The sequence below is a fragment of the Bos grunniens genome, chromosome 8 (assembly GCF_055505025.1).
Source record: "Bos grunniens cultivar Pamir isolate PY7600 chromosome 8, Bosgru_T2T1.0, whole genome shotgun sequence".
Lineage (NCBI taxonomy): Eukaryota > Metazoa > Chordata > Mammalia > Artiodactyla > Bovidae > Bos > Bos grunniens.
The window spans coordinates 41,780,718-41,798,528 of record NC_141172.1 but is presented as its reverse complement, the minus strand read 5'-3'; the positions used below and the strand labels follow the sequence as shown (position 1 = coordinate 41,798,528).

Here is a 17,811-nt window from a genome sequence, read left to right as displayed (position 1 = left end):
AATGTTTTCAGAGAATATGGGATTGTTCTTTGAAGATTCAGCAGTGTGCCCTATCTTGAAAGGTAGGCCAAGTCACAGGAGCTCTGTTCTTTTTTCTCCTATTGATTGATTGTTAGAGGCATGCAGTGCAAGTTCGGAGTGGATTAGACAAAGGGGAACTTATTTCCATTAAGTATGTGTATAACTGAGTTTACCTGTCTGTTTCTAGAGAAGCTATTGCTATCATAGAGTCTGGCATGTGTTGCGGGAAAGCTCCCTTCTTGTTTATCTCTCTGCTGGATACGGCTCCTACTGTGCTTTTCTGATAACAGTGCCACCTGGCGTCCTCCCAGAGATGGGTGCTCGCTTTGGTGAAGCATTTGTGACAACACAGAGCTGCTGCATGTCTGGGAACGCTCATGTCAATGTGGTGGTGAGCGTGCTTCTCTGCGAGCAGACCTCCAATGGGAAGCAGCTTTGGTTACCAAAAAACAGGAAAATACTGTCACTAAAGGAATGACGATATCAAGATTTTCCCTCTCCTCTGTGGTCTTTCCATCAATGTGTCATGCTCTTTTGTATTTGCTTCCTAACATCATTTAAGTAAATACAAAATTTAAATCACTAGCATGATTTATGCCATTTATATTCTGCATTGCCAGTTTTAAATGTAAATTTAAGAGCATTTCATTTGCATGCGGAATCATTGAAATGGCACACGGTGTATTTGGTAGCTCATGCACGTGTATGTATTTCGTTCTTACCAGAACAGTGGAACGCCTCCTACAGGATGCTGACTCAGTTATTTTGACTTCAATTCTTGATTCATCTGTAGTATACTAACACCTTCTGCTGTTGGATAACTGAAGAGTAAGAATGAATTGAAAGGGGGACTTCCTGCGTGGTCCAGTGGTTAAGACTCTGCGTTCCCAATGCAGGGAGCACTGGTTCGATCCCTGATTCGGGAACTAAGTTACTGTATGCTGACCAGTGTGACCTAAAACAACAACAACAACAAGAAAACCACACACAGAAAGAAAGAACTGAAAGGAATAGGAACTATGGCTCACCCTGTCTTTTCCTTTCTATAATGTCACTTTCAGCATCAATGGTTGGCTAATACAGGGAAGTAAAGTGGGTAAATAAAGCTGTGATATCATCCCTTAGTGGCTCTTGTTTCCTACAACACCACTGGATTCTTTCTTTCTTTGAAGCAAATTCTGCTTAGAAGAGAAAGCATGGCCTTCCTGGGTCATCAGCAATCCTATTTACTCAGTTGTAGACATCACATGCTTACATTAGACTCACTTTGAATGTCATTGAACTCCTAAGCATTGCAGGTCTTCCATTCTGTGCTCATAGAACAAATGTTGTCTGTGAATGGGCCAGCAGGCACACTGACCATACCTCCTGTGCTCACATTCATGCTCCATTGTCCCATGGGACTTCACTTACAAAGCACAGGTTCAGAGATAAAATTACTAAGAGGTTCAAGATGGTGACAGTAGAACATTAAACCAGGTGTGAGGCCCTTTTGAGCGTAGGGACTTGTGTGGCTGCACAGATCACACATCTAAGAAGCCAGCCCTGATCAGAGACCATTTGGTAAGCATAAAATAAAAACCAAAGGCTTTAGGAGATCTTAAGTATTCCTTATGGGGAATTAAGACCAAGACATGACCAAAAGAGTGGTGGAGGGGTGGGCTTTTTGCTTGAAGTCATTGGTGCCCTTGATACCACGAAGGCTGCCTTGTTGTACAAGTATATGGCATAAACATAGTTGTAGGAGTACCTCCCACTTTCCCAAATCCCCTATGATTGCTATTGACTGGATATATTAATACCTGGAAAGGAGGGTTTCCTCAGTGGCTCAGTGGGTAAAGAATCTTCCTGCAGTGCAGGAGACATGGGTTCAATCCCTGGGTCAGGAAGATCCGCTGGAGAAGGAAATGGCAACCCACTCCAATATTCTTCCCTGGGAAATCCCATGGACCGGGGAGCCTGGTGGGCTACAGTCCATAGGAGAGTCAAGTCACAGTTTGACTTGATGTGGTTTGGAAAGAGTATCTGTACCATCCTGGCATTTTGAGACCATACACATACTTTCACTTTAGTAGTTGCCTGGCTCTTCTCCCTCATCAGAAACATCAAACATTATCAATAACATTATCAGTAATTATCAATAGCATTACCAATAATTCAGACATACTATCAATAAACTACACATGGAAGCTTTCCAAAAAAAGCAAAAATTGATATGAAATCATTTTTCAAGAAAATGTTCAAAATTCAAGTGAGAGCTATATGAACAATTATGTTGGTAATTGAGTCCAACAGATTTTCCTCTTAATCATTCTATGCATGTTGAATCATGTCATCTTTCCCATTGAGGAAAAATATTTCTTTTGACTTTTTGCACTTTTTGTATCTCTGGCACTCCTAGTCGTTGAAGCCTCAGTCATTGAGAAAGTTCTTACTATACTTGCCCCCAGTGTACACATAATGGGCTCTTGTGCTTGAAGTCTTCTACTGCTTTCTGTACTTTCACTGTCTATATTTTTCTCTTTATGAAATCTTGCAAAACTCTAATCTGTGAAAGGATACACTCAGATTTATAAATGAAATTTCTAAATTTCTAAATGAAATTTCTAAATGAAAGGAATTTCTTAGGGAAATGTCACACATTTTTTAAAATATGGAGAAGTGTCTTTCTTGATTTTATATTGTTTGTAGTAAATATATAATTGTTCTTTTAAATCAAAGCAGTTTCATGCAGCAATAGCAACAAAAGCCCAAGACATATCCTGGCACAAATGACATTCAGGTCTTCGTTCAGATGCCATCTTCTCAAAGAGGTTTTTTCCAACTTTCCATAGAGGTTTTTTCCAACTTTCCCTTCGTCATTATTTCCTATTATTTTTTACCAACTTTTGCTTCATCATTATTTATTACATAAATAGTTTTCAAGCTTGAGTGTACATCAGATTGCTTGATCCTATCTCCAGAGTGTCTGATTAGAAAAGTCTCAAGTTAAGCCTGAGAGCTTGCTTTACTAATGAGTTCCCAGATCATGGTGATACTGCTGATTCAGAGAACAGACTTTGAGAACCATTTCTCTATTTCATCACTTGCTTTATTTTTCTTACAGCATGTATCTAAAATTGTATATGTATTTATTTACTTGTTTATATGTATTTATTCACTTGTTTATATGTATTTATTTACTTTGTTTCTACCACAAGAAATTAAGTTCAGTGAGAATAAAAATTTATTTTAAGCTCATTGCTGTATCCCTAGGCTTGGAATATGCCAAACTGCAATAGGTATTAAATGGGGGCTTCCCAGATGGCACTAGTGGTAAAGAATATGCCTGCCAATGTAGAAGACACAAGAGATTTCAATCCTTGGGTCCACTGGAGTAGGACCCTCTGGAGAAGGAAATGGCACACCACTCCAGTATTCTTTCCTGGAAAATTCCATGGACAGAGGAGCCTGGTGGGCTTCAGTTCATGGGTCTGCAAAGAGTCAGATATGACTAAATGACTGAGCACACAGTAGGTGTTAAATGCATATTTATTGAATTAATAAAGAAATATATAACGAGGAAGTTCAGTGGATAAGAGATTTATTAGATGGCAGTGTTACTGAATCCAATGCTCCACTTGCCGCATGACAGGCCATTGAGTCTCACAGATGAGTGGCTGAGGCAAGGAAGAGACTTCAGTTGGGGAGCAGCTGACCTAAATAATGGCAGGTTAGTGCCTCAAAACAGAGAGGGCAATGGCACCCCACTCCAGTACTCTTGCCTGGAAAATCCCATGGACGGAGGAGCCTGGTAGGCTGCAGTCCATGGGATCACTAAGAGTCGGACACGACTGAGCGACTTCACTTTCACCTTTCACTTTCATGCATTGGAGAAGGAAATGGCAACCCACTCCGGTGTTCTTGCCTGGAGAATCCCAGGGATGGTGGAGCCTGGCGGGCTGCCGTCTATGGGGTCGCACAGACTCGGACACGACTGGAGTGACTTAGCAGCAGTGCCTCAAAATAACCATCTTATCAGGGTCTGGATGCCAGGTTCTTTTATAAATCAGAGATGGGGGCGGGTAAGGAAGCAATGTAAAAAGGCCATTAATCTTGCAAACATCTCCTAGAATGGCAAGCTTCAGGCAGCGAATGTGTTAATTTTTTCCTTCTTGCCATCTACAGGTGGGCAGGGTTCTGAACAAAGGTGCTTTAGTTTAGCAGTCAGGCATAGGGTCAGGATTCTCTAAGGCAGGACATTCTGTATGATTATAATAACAAAAGCAATGAAAAACAAGTCAAAGAAACAGTTCCAGCTTGGGGTCAGAATTGGCTTCTTCTCTGCAATGGTAGTAATTGGGATAGGGTTGGGTCACAGGAGCACTTGCCCAGATAGGAGGTATTGCTGGTCAAATTTGCTTCCAGGCAAATAAAATGCAAAGTTGCAAATCTAGGGGCAGGGAGCAGTAATGCTAAAACATGATGGTAGGGAACCAACTGGATAATTTAAATGGTGGAAATGCAAGGAACTTCATAATTTCCTTTTTGGCTTGGGTATTTGACTGTGGCTGAAACAGGATCACATGCAAGGGTCCAATTTCTCATTCACAGGTAAGATTCCAGAGTCTCAGAAACTCAGCATATGAGGGGTCCCTGCATTGCTTTTTTTTTTTTTTTTGACTAAAAGCAAACACCTAAGCTGGATCATACATTGCAAACTCCCCAATCCTGATACCGATGTGCTTGTGAACTGAGTGAGGGGATGTGATCTTCCACAATAACCCCTTGGAGAATGGCCACAGCTTTCCCAGAGGCCACCTTTGGAGGGTGGTCTCCTTGACTCTGCAACCCCAGAAAGAGTTGCAGTCTCTCAGGGCTGGTATCTCATGAGACCTCAGGCTTAAATGCATAGTCCTTGAGCTACTGGGCTGCTTCTGTTTTTCATCTCATAGAGCTGTCCAGCAGTTTGGTCAACTTGACCCTATCCTTTTTTTCCCCTACACTTTTTTTTTTTTCTTCAAGAAATAGATTTTCATGCCATCTTTAAAATGCCCATTTGAGTTTTCTTTCAAATAACTTTGACAGAAGGAGGTTCTTAGGAGAAAAGTCCCTTTGAAACTCCTAGAACAAAAAAAAAGTGGCAATTATTTTACAAGCAATCAGTTGAAGGAAAGAAGGAAGAACCAAGACCCCACCATGGACACCTAAGAGTGAGTGTTTCTGTGGGGAGAGCAGGCCCAGAACTTGGCCATTGTCAGAATAGGTCAAAGTCATGGGCAACCTGGGAAACCTGTTAGCGTCTTGGAAAAAGTCCATGTCGGTGGTTCTCAAAGCCTGTCTGATGTGTGAGACTCACTCCTGCCATCAACCTCTAGAGATTTTGATTCACTCTGTTTAGAGGGCTTTGTAACTGAAGACCACAGACTGGATTATACATCAGACATTTATTGTTTCACAATTCTGGAGGCTAGAAGACTGAGAACAAGGTGTCAGCAAGGTTGGCTCCTTGTGAGGCCTCTCTCCTTGGCTTGTAGGTGACTGTCTTCTTCCTGTATCTTTACATAATCTTCCCTCTGTGCTTGTTTGTGTCCTAAACTTTCTTACAACAACACTGACGGTATTGGATTAGGGCCACTTGACCTACTTTAACCTTAATTACCTCTTCAAAGACCCAGTCTCCAAATCTAGTTGTATTCTGAGGCACTGAGTATTAGGACTTCAACATAAGAATTTGGAGGGTACACAGTTGAGCCCTTAATGACAGAAACCAGGGAATCTGAGTTTCTAGCAGTGTCTTCAGGTAATTTTGATATAGTCAGGCATATAGCCAGGGTTTTGTATCCACTGCAGACACCTGCTAGATCTGAAGCCCTGTAAGCACAATCCTCACTTTTCTCCTTTGCAAATGAGAGCTTCTCAGCCAAGTCAACTGATTTTCAACAGGATTGTAACAAATATGCTCCAGAAGGACTCAGTAACCCAATACTTTGCTGCCTGCAGATACAATCTGGGTTCATCTGTAGCTGGACTTTTGGGTGTCAACTCAGAGACATTTCATTTCATGTCCAGTGAATTACATTCTCAAAAGCAAAGCAGGTTTGGTCTTTGCAGAAAAACATGAATCTGAAGACAGGTTATGAGTGAAGCTTAGTGTGCTGGAAAATGGATCAGATGTAGACTGAATTGCATTTATTTTCTGTGGCTACAATTTGGTCTGTTTTCCAAGAATCCTCATTAAATCTTAAACCCCAGGATACACCCCTGTCCTTTAAGGACCAGTACAACACTAGCAAGCATTTGCCTGAAAAGTCAATCTTCAGTATAGATTTCCCTCAAATAAACCCTTTCTTTCTGCCAACTGTCAAAGTTGTCTATGTGAATACAAATAACTCCTCTAACAGGGGGAGCCCTCCTCTCTGCATGTGTGTTTTTGGGGGTGAGGTCAGTTAGGATTAGCCTCTCTTTATTTGTCTGGAAGAGAGTTTCACTTTAGGAACACACTCCACTTGCCATTTCTTGAGTTTATGAAGTGGTAAGTCTGCTCCTAAGTGGAGATAATATTTTCATTAGGATTTTGTGGGGCAGGAGCAGTTTTTGAATCGTGCCTCCCATGTCTCAGGATACTAAAAATGATACATTTTCTTGACTGATCCTACTGTATTAACAGTAGCAAAACCAACACCACAACCTAAGTATGTAATTTCACTATTTGTGTAGGAGATTACAGTTCTGATGTTGTACAAAAGGAAGCCTAGATACAGAGGCTACACCGACTTTCCAGAGGGTTTGGAAATGTTTAGGGGTGTTTTTTTTTTTTTTTTGGAGCTCATAATGTCTGGGGACATTCCTGGAATTTAATAGTGGGAAGCAGAGAAGTGAGACATCCTACAATGTCTCAAGCAGTTTCATGCAATGAAGAAGGATACACCCAAGATGCTTTTAACAGTCTGTTGAGAGGCATTGATGTATATCAAAGGGTGAGCTTTAGTAACAGCAAAGGTGGAATAAAAATCAACATGGTGCTTCCCTTCAGTTCCTCCAGCTCTGGAAACAGGCAAAATGGAAAGGCTGGCCTGGCTGGTTGAGGAGCAGAACCAGAATGGAACAGGCAAGCAGATATCGCTGCACCTTTGAAGCGGGTCCCACCTTGTCTGCATTTCCCACAGGACCTGCAAACTCAAGGCAGTTCCCCTTGTGTGTTACTGCTGGCCTGGGAGACAGATGAGGCCACCCAAGTATACACTAACCACTCAAAGAGAAATGTGGTCCCGAGAAGGCAAGTCAGAGGGATAGGGAGTACGGTGTTGGGTGGGTCAAGGAATTGAAGTTCCTTGAAAGGAGAGAAGTATTTGCATGGTTCCGTTTCCTAAGGTGCATGGATGGAATGGAGAAGAACTCTTTTCCCTTATATTTTGAAGTTTATCTTTTATAGGTTTGTGTGAGTGTTTTCCTTATTACTTCCTCAGTTCCTCTGCATTGTCCTCAAAGACTGGGTCTTCATCTTTGATTCCATTAAAATTTTATTTTCTTCTGGACTCTTTTACACTTAAACTTTTAGTTGGAGTCCACATACTGTTACCACTGACCAAAGAGTTAATGAGAGTAAAAAACGTTTTTTAAAATTCACTTTATTTCTGCTAAAGTAATCATAAATGGTTATTTAAAGCAACAATGCTCTCTGCAAGCATGTCTTAACTATTGGTTGGTCATAAAAGGACACTTCACATAAATTTTGAAAGAAATATTTCCCAAAGGTGACTTAGAGTTGAAATAGATAATTACTTCAGTAATAAAAAATATATATTATTTCTACAACTTGAGGTTTAAGAATCTTATTTTGCAATAATGGCTGGTAGTATGAGAACAACATTATTTGCTTACTATTGAAATACTTAATTCCATTTCAAATGTCATAATTAAGGAATGTCAAAACCTAAATTTTGTTCCATGATTTTTAGAGATTTCTATTTGTATGTGTAGGTGATTCCAAATGTTACACTTTTTCCTTTGTGAAGAAAAAAATATCTTATTGGATCCAGATCTTTCTTTTGACCTCCAAAGGAATGAGTGCATTTAACTGTTCAATTTCACAAATATTTATCATGAACTTAGTGTGTTTAGAAGAGTCTCCTACATGCATGGATGATGTCCAGATTAATAAGACATATTCTTATTCAATTCCTATTAGAAGATAGACATACAAACTGTCATGGTTAGACTCCAAGGCCGACTTCGATCAGTGCTGTGACAGACATAGAGGGAAGATGTCATGTGCAGCTGTGCACAGTTATTCAATAGAAGCGCATTGAGCACTGGCTAATCCAGGGTCTCGCCTGAGTACTGGGAAAACAGTGGCCAACGAAACAGATACTGACCCTGTTCTCTTGGCGTCCATAAGGGAGGGCGGGCATTTGTGTCTGGAATGGACTAAATCTGTCTTGGATGATGAGGGCCGACAGTGTTGCAAAGAATGTTAGTTTCTTGGGATTGATAGGTTGGGTTTCATCAAGGGCAAAAGCATTCTAGACAGAGAGAAGAGAAGCTTCAAGAAGAGCCTTTGGAAAGTGTATTTGGAAATGGAATCGAAGTCCCAGACACTGGGTTCAAGACCCCGGAGCAGAGGATAAGTATAGAAAGATGCTTGGAAATTGTTCCCACGTTCTGAAGGAGTCCCAGTGACACATCTCAGTGAACATCTCATGAATCACAAGGTGACAAAAATCTCCTAATGGTGGAACTATGTTCTATTAAATTTTGTAGGCAAGTATTTTTTTGTGCTTCCTGTTGTGAACAGTCATCAAAGGCTTGGTGAGGTTTGGTCAGGAAGATGCTGTGATTGTATCTGAGTTTGAAAATAATAGCAGGGGTAGTAGGACTGTGTAAAGACATGTCAGTTTTAAGCTATCCTGGCACCCTCTCAGATCCCAATACATTTAGCCATGGGAAACACATCATTCACAGGCGGTTAAGCCATAGGCATCCAGCTTAGCAGAGTAGTGAGAAAATATAAATGGGCCAATCAAATGGGCCAGTCAATGGCTTTTCTGAACCTGATCTATAACATAACAGAACTTGCCAGTTATGTAACTGATGGTGACAGGCGGTCAAGAAATTCTTGAGTCTGAATTCAAAGCCTCACGTGAGCCAAAAAGTGAGAAGTTGGGGACAGAGAAGCTAGCAGAGAGATTTCAATAGTGTGGATGAACAGAGAAGGGCAGAGACTGTGAGGGAGGATGCAGTGACACCAAGAGTGATTTAGATTCATGGTCATGAGAGTCAGAGGGAATGGCCAGGAAATCCATGGAGGCAGGACATCTGTGTTTTGACAACTTGATGGGTGTGGGGAAGGGAACTTTATGAGAAGGGAGGAGTTTAATAGAATTCTAGGATATCAAGACAGTGATATTCATTGTGATCCCATCATCCATGTTAGAACACAGGAATAAGGGAATTTCGTAGAAGCAAAAAGTGCCAAGTTCGGTCTTGGACAAATTGGGTGGAGGTATTTGTGGAGAAAATGGAATAGTATGGAGAGATGCAGAGATGAATAGCTCTGTGAATCTAACTCAGAAGATAAATGAGTCAAGGGCCAGGAGCCACCGTTTGTGGGATGCCACTTGATTTTATTACTTAGTTATATGGCAGGCACTCTGCTAAGTACTTTACCCGGGGATCTGCATTTAGTTACCATTCTCTGGGCGGACCATGCCATTTGTCAGGCATTTTTTCTCAAATCCATCTCCCAATGTTTTTTTGCTCCATCTTCATTGGAGGAAGCCAAACTCTGCAACAGCATTTCCATGTCTTTGTTGAAGGGGCTCCCAGCTAGTTCAGTCGGCGGGAGTCATGTGTGGGAGACTGGTGGGCAGGACAAAGGCATTTCTCTCATCTTTCTTCCAGTTGCACCTCCGTGTCAGTAGTGCCGTATCTTTCGGGGGACATTTTCCCCACTGGATAGAAATAGGAAAGGAAAAAAAAAAAGCACAGTAGATAAGCTAGATTTGGCTGCATTTGTATATAAGAAAAGAAACTTGGCAAACAGCAACCCCCTCTGCTCCCCATTATATAAAATGTACACCATTTGGGGCTGCTATAGTGTTATGGTAACTGCAGTCTCGTTGGAGACCTAGTTATGTATCTGTCTGCCTAGCGAACTCAAGCATCTGGCTTCTCTTCTCAGGGTCTCCTCCTGATCCAGAATGGCTAATGAAGCTCAGTCATTGTATCTGTGTTCTCAAAAAGAGGAACGAGGGAAGTGGAGAAGAGGCTACACCTCAGATGTCTCAGTTTGCTTCTCTTTGGCTAGAACATAATCACATGACTGCATGAAGTTGAAAGAGAGGCTGAGAAAGGGTGTTAGAGCCTGGCAGTGAGATAGGATTCTGCTACAAATCAGGGCTCTGCTACTAAAAGGAGAAGATAAACAGAGCCCTGGACACCCTGACCTCATCTTTGAGTTAAATATTGTCCTCATGGTTTTATAGAGCTTTTATAGAAATGGTTTTATAGAGCTGAGGAAGGTCCCACAGATAGTATGGAGCAGTGCTGGTATATCACCCTAGGTCTGTCAGACTCCCAAGTTCTTGAGCTCAAGTGGAGGGCTGGAGAGCCAATGGAAGGTCCACCACCTTGAGCTGATGGTTAAAGAATGAGAGGCAATACAAGTTCCCAGGAAAAACATAGAAGTTGAAAAAGCAGAGGGGTTGAGGAGAGAGATAATAAGCGAAAGGGGCTGAGGGAGGCCTGGAGTCCAAGGTGGAAGAAAAATAGCCATTTAGGGGAGATAGCATGGAAGAGGTGAAGAGGACAGATGCCGGGGAACCAAGGTGCAGAGCTGCCAAGGGAGGTGCAGGCAGAGGCAGCTGTTCTACGATGGAGGAATATGGGCCTTGGAGTCTGGGAACTGGGGTTCGAGTCTCAGCTCTGTCATTTTCTGATGACATGAACTTGCATAGTTCTTCTGTGACCTGAACTTCATTGCACTCATTTCCTGGTAAACAGAAACTATGCTCAGGCCATTGCTGGAGAACATTGGGACAGTTTGTATTTGAATATGAACACAAGTCATGTTGGCACGGGTGTTTCACAGGCTGTGCACCACAAGTGAAAGCACTGCTTCCTAAATTCCTGCTCGTTTGATAGTTTCCACTACCTTGGATGTGGCCTGGGACTATGAGCTGTAGTTTATGGTGCATATCCAAATTCTGGGTCTCTGTTTCGACTTCTGTTTACAAAGCAAGTGTGGAATAGCCAAAGGCATAGAGAGGTCAAGCTATTTCCTCCTGTGATCCACAGCAGCGTAAAGGAGCTCGGATCCAGCAGACGTGCCTATGTCTAGAAAGGATCCCGACTCTGGACATCTTCATCTGTCCATCTGTCTTCTTGCCCTCCTCTCTCCTCAGACACCTCTGCCATTGGACTTGACTTGCAGGTCCTTTTCTCGGCCTTGGGAGAAGGTGTCGTTATTGCCCTGGCCCTCTCTGTGATATTGTGCAGTGCTCTGCACATTTATAGCTTACATAAATATTGAATAATAATAAATAACTACAAGGGAGGAAGAATATTGTAGGCTGGGGAGAGTGAAAGATGCTGAACTCATTATTTGAGGGCCAATCTTGGGACTCTTGGCTATCTCCTTCAAAGAGATTTGTTTGCCAGCTGTGTTGAGAAATATACTTTCCATATGATGAGCCCAGAGAAGCTGCCAGTTTCCCTGCAGCTCTCTTTCAGAGTAGCCCCATGAGGACCTGCGGAATCCTTAATGGTGTTTCAGAGAGGATAACCCCTCACGCCTCGTTGGCAACTGGGTTAGAGGAAAGCCCTGGGGAGAATGGCTGCAGCAAGATGATGAAATTAGAGGAATGGGATGGAATCTTTTTATTTCACTATATTTTGTGATTCCATGTGCAAACAGGGCAGCTATCCAACCATTTTATGGATGCATCATCGGCTGAGAAGGTCACTTGCTTTTCACTTCACGATGATCTTGGCTCAAGGAGGGCATTTCTCATTTAATATGTAATCCTGGTTCAGCGTGTCAATCAGATACTATCTCCTCCATCTGAAGAACTAGTTTTTCTGTTTGGTACCCATAAACCAGTTAAGAGAGACAACTGAATTCTTAAATTTAAGTGCAATAACTATTGAGCAAATATTTACAGAACCTGGACAATTGGAGGAGCTATAACTAAAAAGAAAAGAAAGAAAAGTGATATGAAACCAGTTGGATTCACATTTTTGTAGTTCATTCTGGCTGCAGCCCAGCCCAGCCAAGGTGGTGTTTACTAAATAAAACTAAAGCATTCTTTATAACATGATCAATATCTGCATGTTGTGCTGAAAATGTTTTCATCATCTGTGAACAGATTGGTTTCATTTACTCAGAATGTCACATATATCCACCTTGGGTTGGGAGTTGCATTTCTTCTTGAATCTAAACAAATAGGAATGAGCAATGCATTCCTTTGCCTTATTTCTCGATGGACCTTTGTGATAGCCCAGCTGTGTATAAAACACAGTGGGGGCAAGGAGGAAATGAAAGGAACTGGGCAGAAGTCAAGAACAAAAGATAAAGGTGGATAAATGGTGGTTTTAAGAGCAGCAACTCAGTGATGATCTTGGGTATCATGTCCCTGGAAATCTCAGCATGGGTCTGGCTTCTCAGTGGTAGTTGGTAGCAGTTGGCACCATGAGTTTACTAAGTGGGAAAGTTTTTTCAGAAACCTAGAACTATTTGCACTCAGATTTGAGAATCAGATTTTTGAATTCTAGGTTTATCCTATGACAGTAAATGGTACTGTAAAGCTTTTCTGACTTGTCTGTCAATTGCCCTCTAAACTAAAGCCTCTTCTTATCTTTTGGATCCTTTTCTTATTATCATGTATAGACATAGCCAAAGAAGATGTAGAAGGGACTCTCCCTGAACTTATTATCAGAGGACTAGCCAAATAAACCTGGGGAAGGAAATGGCAACCTACTCCAATATTGGCAGAGGAGCCTGGTGGGCTACAGTCCAGGGGGTCACAAAGAGTCAGACATGACTGAGCAGCTAAGCACAGCACAGGCAAAGAAACAGTGGATGTTTTGCTCAGAAAAGAAAATGTGTGTTCTTAGGCCTTAGCTGTCTCCAAATTTGTGAAAGAATATTACAGAGGAAAGAAAGAAATCTATCTTTTGGAAAAAAGACCTTTCCTGACCTACTTAACCTACAAAAGGCCTCCCCTGCACACCTGTCTTGTTTAGTTTCCTTCATATCACTTATTAGAACTTTCAATTATTTTAGTTATTTCTTTGCTTACCATTTGGGTCTATTTCCCTTCTAGGAGGGCAGGGATCATATTTGTGTAATTTACTCTGTCTCCCTAGCCCTGGGTGTACTACAGGTATGTAATTAACACTCAGTAAATATGTATGGTGGAGAAGGCAATGGCACCCCACTCCAGTACTCTTGCCTGGAAAATCCCATGGATGGAGGAGCCTGGTAGGCTGCAGTCCATGGGGTCGCTAAGAGTGGGACACGACTGAGAGACTTCACTTTCACTTTTCACTTTCATGCACTGGAGAAGGAAGTGGCAACCCACTCCAGTGTTCTTGCCTGGAGAATCCCAGGGACAGGGGAGCCTGGTGGGCTGCCGTCTATGGGGTCACACAGAGTGGGACACGACTGAAGTGACTTAGCATAGCATAGCATAGCAAATATGTATGGAAAGGATGAGTAAATAGGACAGCTCAGGAGAGATCAACAAGGTGATAATGTTCCTGAACATACAGACTGATCCCATTATTAGGCAGTGGGTTGGCAGCTCTCTGCCCTGGACTTACTGCTGCTGCTGCTAAAATTCCACTTGTAATCCAGTCAGTTGAAGTATAAATTCACATAATAGGTTGGTTGATGGACTAGGAAAGAAAATATCACTGGATAGATGCCAATCTTCATTACAGAAATAAAAATAAGCTTAAAATGTGTATCTTGATAATAGTTTCTTTTTAATATTGGAATCAATAAAGTAAAAAAAGTTATCCTTCCTATATCAACTCTTCAAAAGAGTGGGTAGTTCAATTTTACTTTCAGGCCTAAGTGGTAGACAACAGCAGACTGTAATTCCAGACTGGATTTAAACAGACTTTGTGCTTGAAATGGCTTGCTACTTGGTGAAATGCAGAGTAATAGATTATGCATCTATCAACTTCCTTGGGTTAATGAGATTTTATTTTGAAGAAAAGCAAAGCAAAACCAAAATATAGCCCTGAGTAAAATAATTCTCTGCTTCTAGCTATTTTTCCACCTGAAACTAGATACTTTGTTGAGCCAGAATGGTGCCCTCTGTCTCAAAGTGACAGTTTTGCTAGATTTCTTAAATCAGGTGGTATCCAACCTACCTTTGACAGATGCATTTTCATTAGTTCAAGCAGTGGCTCTGACTTACCTTACACCATAGGATTAAAGGACTGTTTTTAAGACATATGCTGCCCCCAGTATGCATGATAATAGGGTTTACCAACAGGCTGAATAGAATATAAGAAACTGAAGCTGTGCAGCATGTGATGATCTGATAAAACCCATCAAAGTTTGTTCTGGGTGCAGAAGTTATGTAAGTTTTCTTCTGAGAGATGTAGAAAAATAAAATGCAGTTCTGCAAGAGAAAAAGCCATTCAGCAGTCAGTGAGGGACTTTCTGGGAGTCGGTCCAGTGGTTAAGAATCCACCTTCCAATGCAGGGGACGAGAGTTGAATCCCTGGTCAGGGAACTAAGATCTCACACGCTATGCAGCAACTGAGCCTGTGTGCTGTGCTGCAACTACTGAGCCTCTACCTGCACAGCTGGAGTCCGAGAGGTACAGTGAAGACCTGATGCAGTCTTAAAAAAAAGTCAGTGGAATGAAGCCCAGGGCCCGTGGTGGGAACTTACACCACTGGTATAAGTACTCTCGTTATTTTCGTAGGTACAGAGCCTAAGAATTTGGCCACAGTTTTAATCCAGGACAACAGGCCTCAAAATACTCCCGTGTCAACAATTCTTCCAAAGTGTCCCAATGGGAGTCATCTTCTTAAGTGTCTGATCAATATCTTTTAAAAATATGATCTTGCTATTATAGGAAAATAGGAACTCCCTTTCCTCCTCCCTATCCACTAAAGAAAATATGCCGTTGTCTGCTGGGTTTCCCAAGCCTCTGTTGAATAGATTCTGGGTAATGGAGGAAGGAAAGAATTGAGGAGAAACAAGACTGGGCTGATTTGATTTTTACTGAAGGGACAATGATTCCAAAAATGTGAAAACGTGAAGAGGTGCTGAAGTTAGTGTGGCCAGGATATGGGGAAGTTTAGAGTGAAGTGGGTGGTCTTTGGGAACAATTACCCCTGGTGTGAAAAGAGATCAGGAGGTGTGGAAAGAGGATTTCAAGTATTTGTTCATACATTAGGAATGCACAATCGTTTTTTGATATTGTCTCAAGATACTGCAATAAAATACCGTAGAGATCTTCAGTTATCTTTTGATTCTAGGCTGATCGACCTTTGAATGAAAATCTGTGTCCAGATGGCAGTGAGGTATTTTTAAGGTTGCACAGGTGAATGTGCAGAGTGGGTCTGCTTTGTATAAGATCTTGGGCATCAATGTAAGGAAAAGGCACAAAAGTCCTCTTAATTAGGGAAGAGTTATTACTACTCAGGATTCAAGACATGGCTGTTACCATAGTAGCCTAACATGTATATATTCATTTTCTTAGAGTTGTTGAGAGATTAGAACCCTCAGTGAGGGAATTGGTGGTGTTATTTTGTTTTTTTTTGGTATTATACCAATCAGTTTGAAAGTTATTAATACACATAATGCTATAAGGGAAACATTTAAGAAGAATTTAATCATCTAATTAAGCAAAGTGACCTGAAAGTCATTATTATGGCATAGTGGGCTAAACAAATTTTGTAGTTAAGATTGTTGCTGCTGCTGCGCTTCAGTCATGTCCGACTCTGTGCGACCCCATGGACTGTAGCCCACCAGGCTTCTCTGTCTATGGGATTCTCCAGGCAAGAACACTGGAGTGGGTTGCCATTTCCTTCTCCAATGCATGAAAGTGGAAAGTGAAAGTGAAGTCGCTCAGTCGTGTCGGACTCTTAGCGACCCCGTGGACTGCAGCCCACCAGGCTCCTCCATCCATGGGATTTTCCAGGCAAGAGTACTGGAGTGGGGTGCCATTGCCTTCTCCATTCAGAGCTTCAAGGAGTTTCCAATTTCTAGGCTTTCAAGAATGGTGTTATGCTTTAATACTTTTATGGCATGATGTCAGCAGAGGATAGATTTCTCCAAAGCCCAATAAATCTTACCTCAAGTATCATAACTGGGATTAAAAATATATGGATTATATAAATTATATATATAAAGCATATAAATATATATGTGTGTGTATACATGTGTGTATACACATACAATTGACCCTTGAACAAGCTGAGTTGGAATTGTGCAGGTCTGCTTCACGTATATGTGGATATGTTTTGATAGTAAATACTGCAGTACAGGATGATCTGCTGCGGTCAGCTGACTCTGTGTATGTAGAGGGACCACGGATAAGGAAGGTCAACTGTAAGACTAGCAGTTATATGTGGATTAACCCCCATGCTATTCAGGAGTCAACTGTATATAAATTTGGAACTTCCAGTGCTAAGTCCTTAGCCTACCTTGCCAATGCTTTGGAATTTATTGCCACCCACCCCCCCACCCCCGCCAAAGATGGGAGGTACATTCAGGCTCTTGTAGTCTGTTCTAAAATCAGTGCAAGCCCTTCTGGCCTTCCTGAGGCTTCCCAATATTTACTCTCTTTTCCTTCCCCCGTTGATGAACCCTTTAATGTCAACCATCCAGCAAAATGAGCATCACTTACTTTTTATGTCTTTTAGGCTTCATCTTACTGTGTAGGGTCTGTCCCTAGCCTCAGAATTTCACAATGTATTTTTCATCGTCACTGGATGGTTAATAGTTAAAAAGCCCTGAGGGAAAATTCATGTTAAATTTGTAAGACCAGTTAAAAGGAAGATCATCTCCCAATGTTTCAAAGTACTTGCATTTCCATCTCTGATTTTGTTTTTGATTTTTTTTTTCTTTTTTGGTTTCTGCTCTAATGCAGGAGACCCCGGGTTTGATCCTTGGATCAGGAAGATCCCCTGGAGAACGAAATGGCAACCCACTCTAGTATTCTTGCCTGGAGAATTCCATGGACAGAGGAGCCTGGTGGACTCCAGTCCATGCGGTCACAAAGAGGAAGACTAAACAAGTAACACTTTCACTTTCCTTGTATGTATGGAACTAGGATTTGCCATGCACTGTGGTTCCTAGGGAAGCTTGACTCAATGAGTCTAATGCATGTGTGTTAAGGAATCAAATTTGAATACCTTACCATTTCAAGCAAAGGAACAAACTTAAATGAAGAATACAATCTTCTAAGCATGTGGATCTACTAATACAATCTACCAGCAAGCGGATGAAGAGAGGAGACCAATCAATAAAATTTTAAAGGTTTGTTATTTGGCAACATGTCATTTCTCATGCAGTAACAGTCTTCTCTAGTTCATGCAAACTGCTAATGACATATAACACATCCACACTTAACAATATTTCCTTTTTACTTTATGATTTTTAAATTCAACAAGAAAAGATTAGAGATACATCTCTGTTATCATTCATTTTTAGCTCATTTTAGTCATAAGAGCAATCCTTTGTCTATTAGTCCCGGTTAGGTTACAGATCTAACCCGGATGCAAGTTCTAGCAATTTACATCTTCAGATATGTCTTTTTATATTTTCTCATTGAGACCTAT

General features: G+C 41.5%; 1 protein-coding gene across 8 annotated transcripts in view; it reads left to right on the top strand.

Annotated features, from left to right (window-relative positions):
- The window catches only part of DMRT2 (doublesex and mab-3 related transcription factor 2), a 347,384-nt gene extending 329,872 nt beyond the window's left edge, over positions 1 to 17,512 (top strand). For all 8 annotated transcript variants that reach the window (XR_015169658.1, XR_015169656.1, XR_015169662.1 and 5 more), the window contains one exon: positions 17,121 to 17,512. The gene's annotated coding sequence lies outside the window, so the exon portion shown is untranslated. The remainder of the gene's footprint in view (positions 1 to 17,120) is intronic.
- Positions 17,513 to 17,811: the final 299 nt, after the last annotated feature.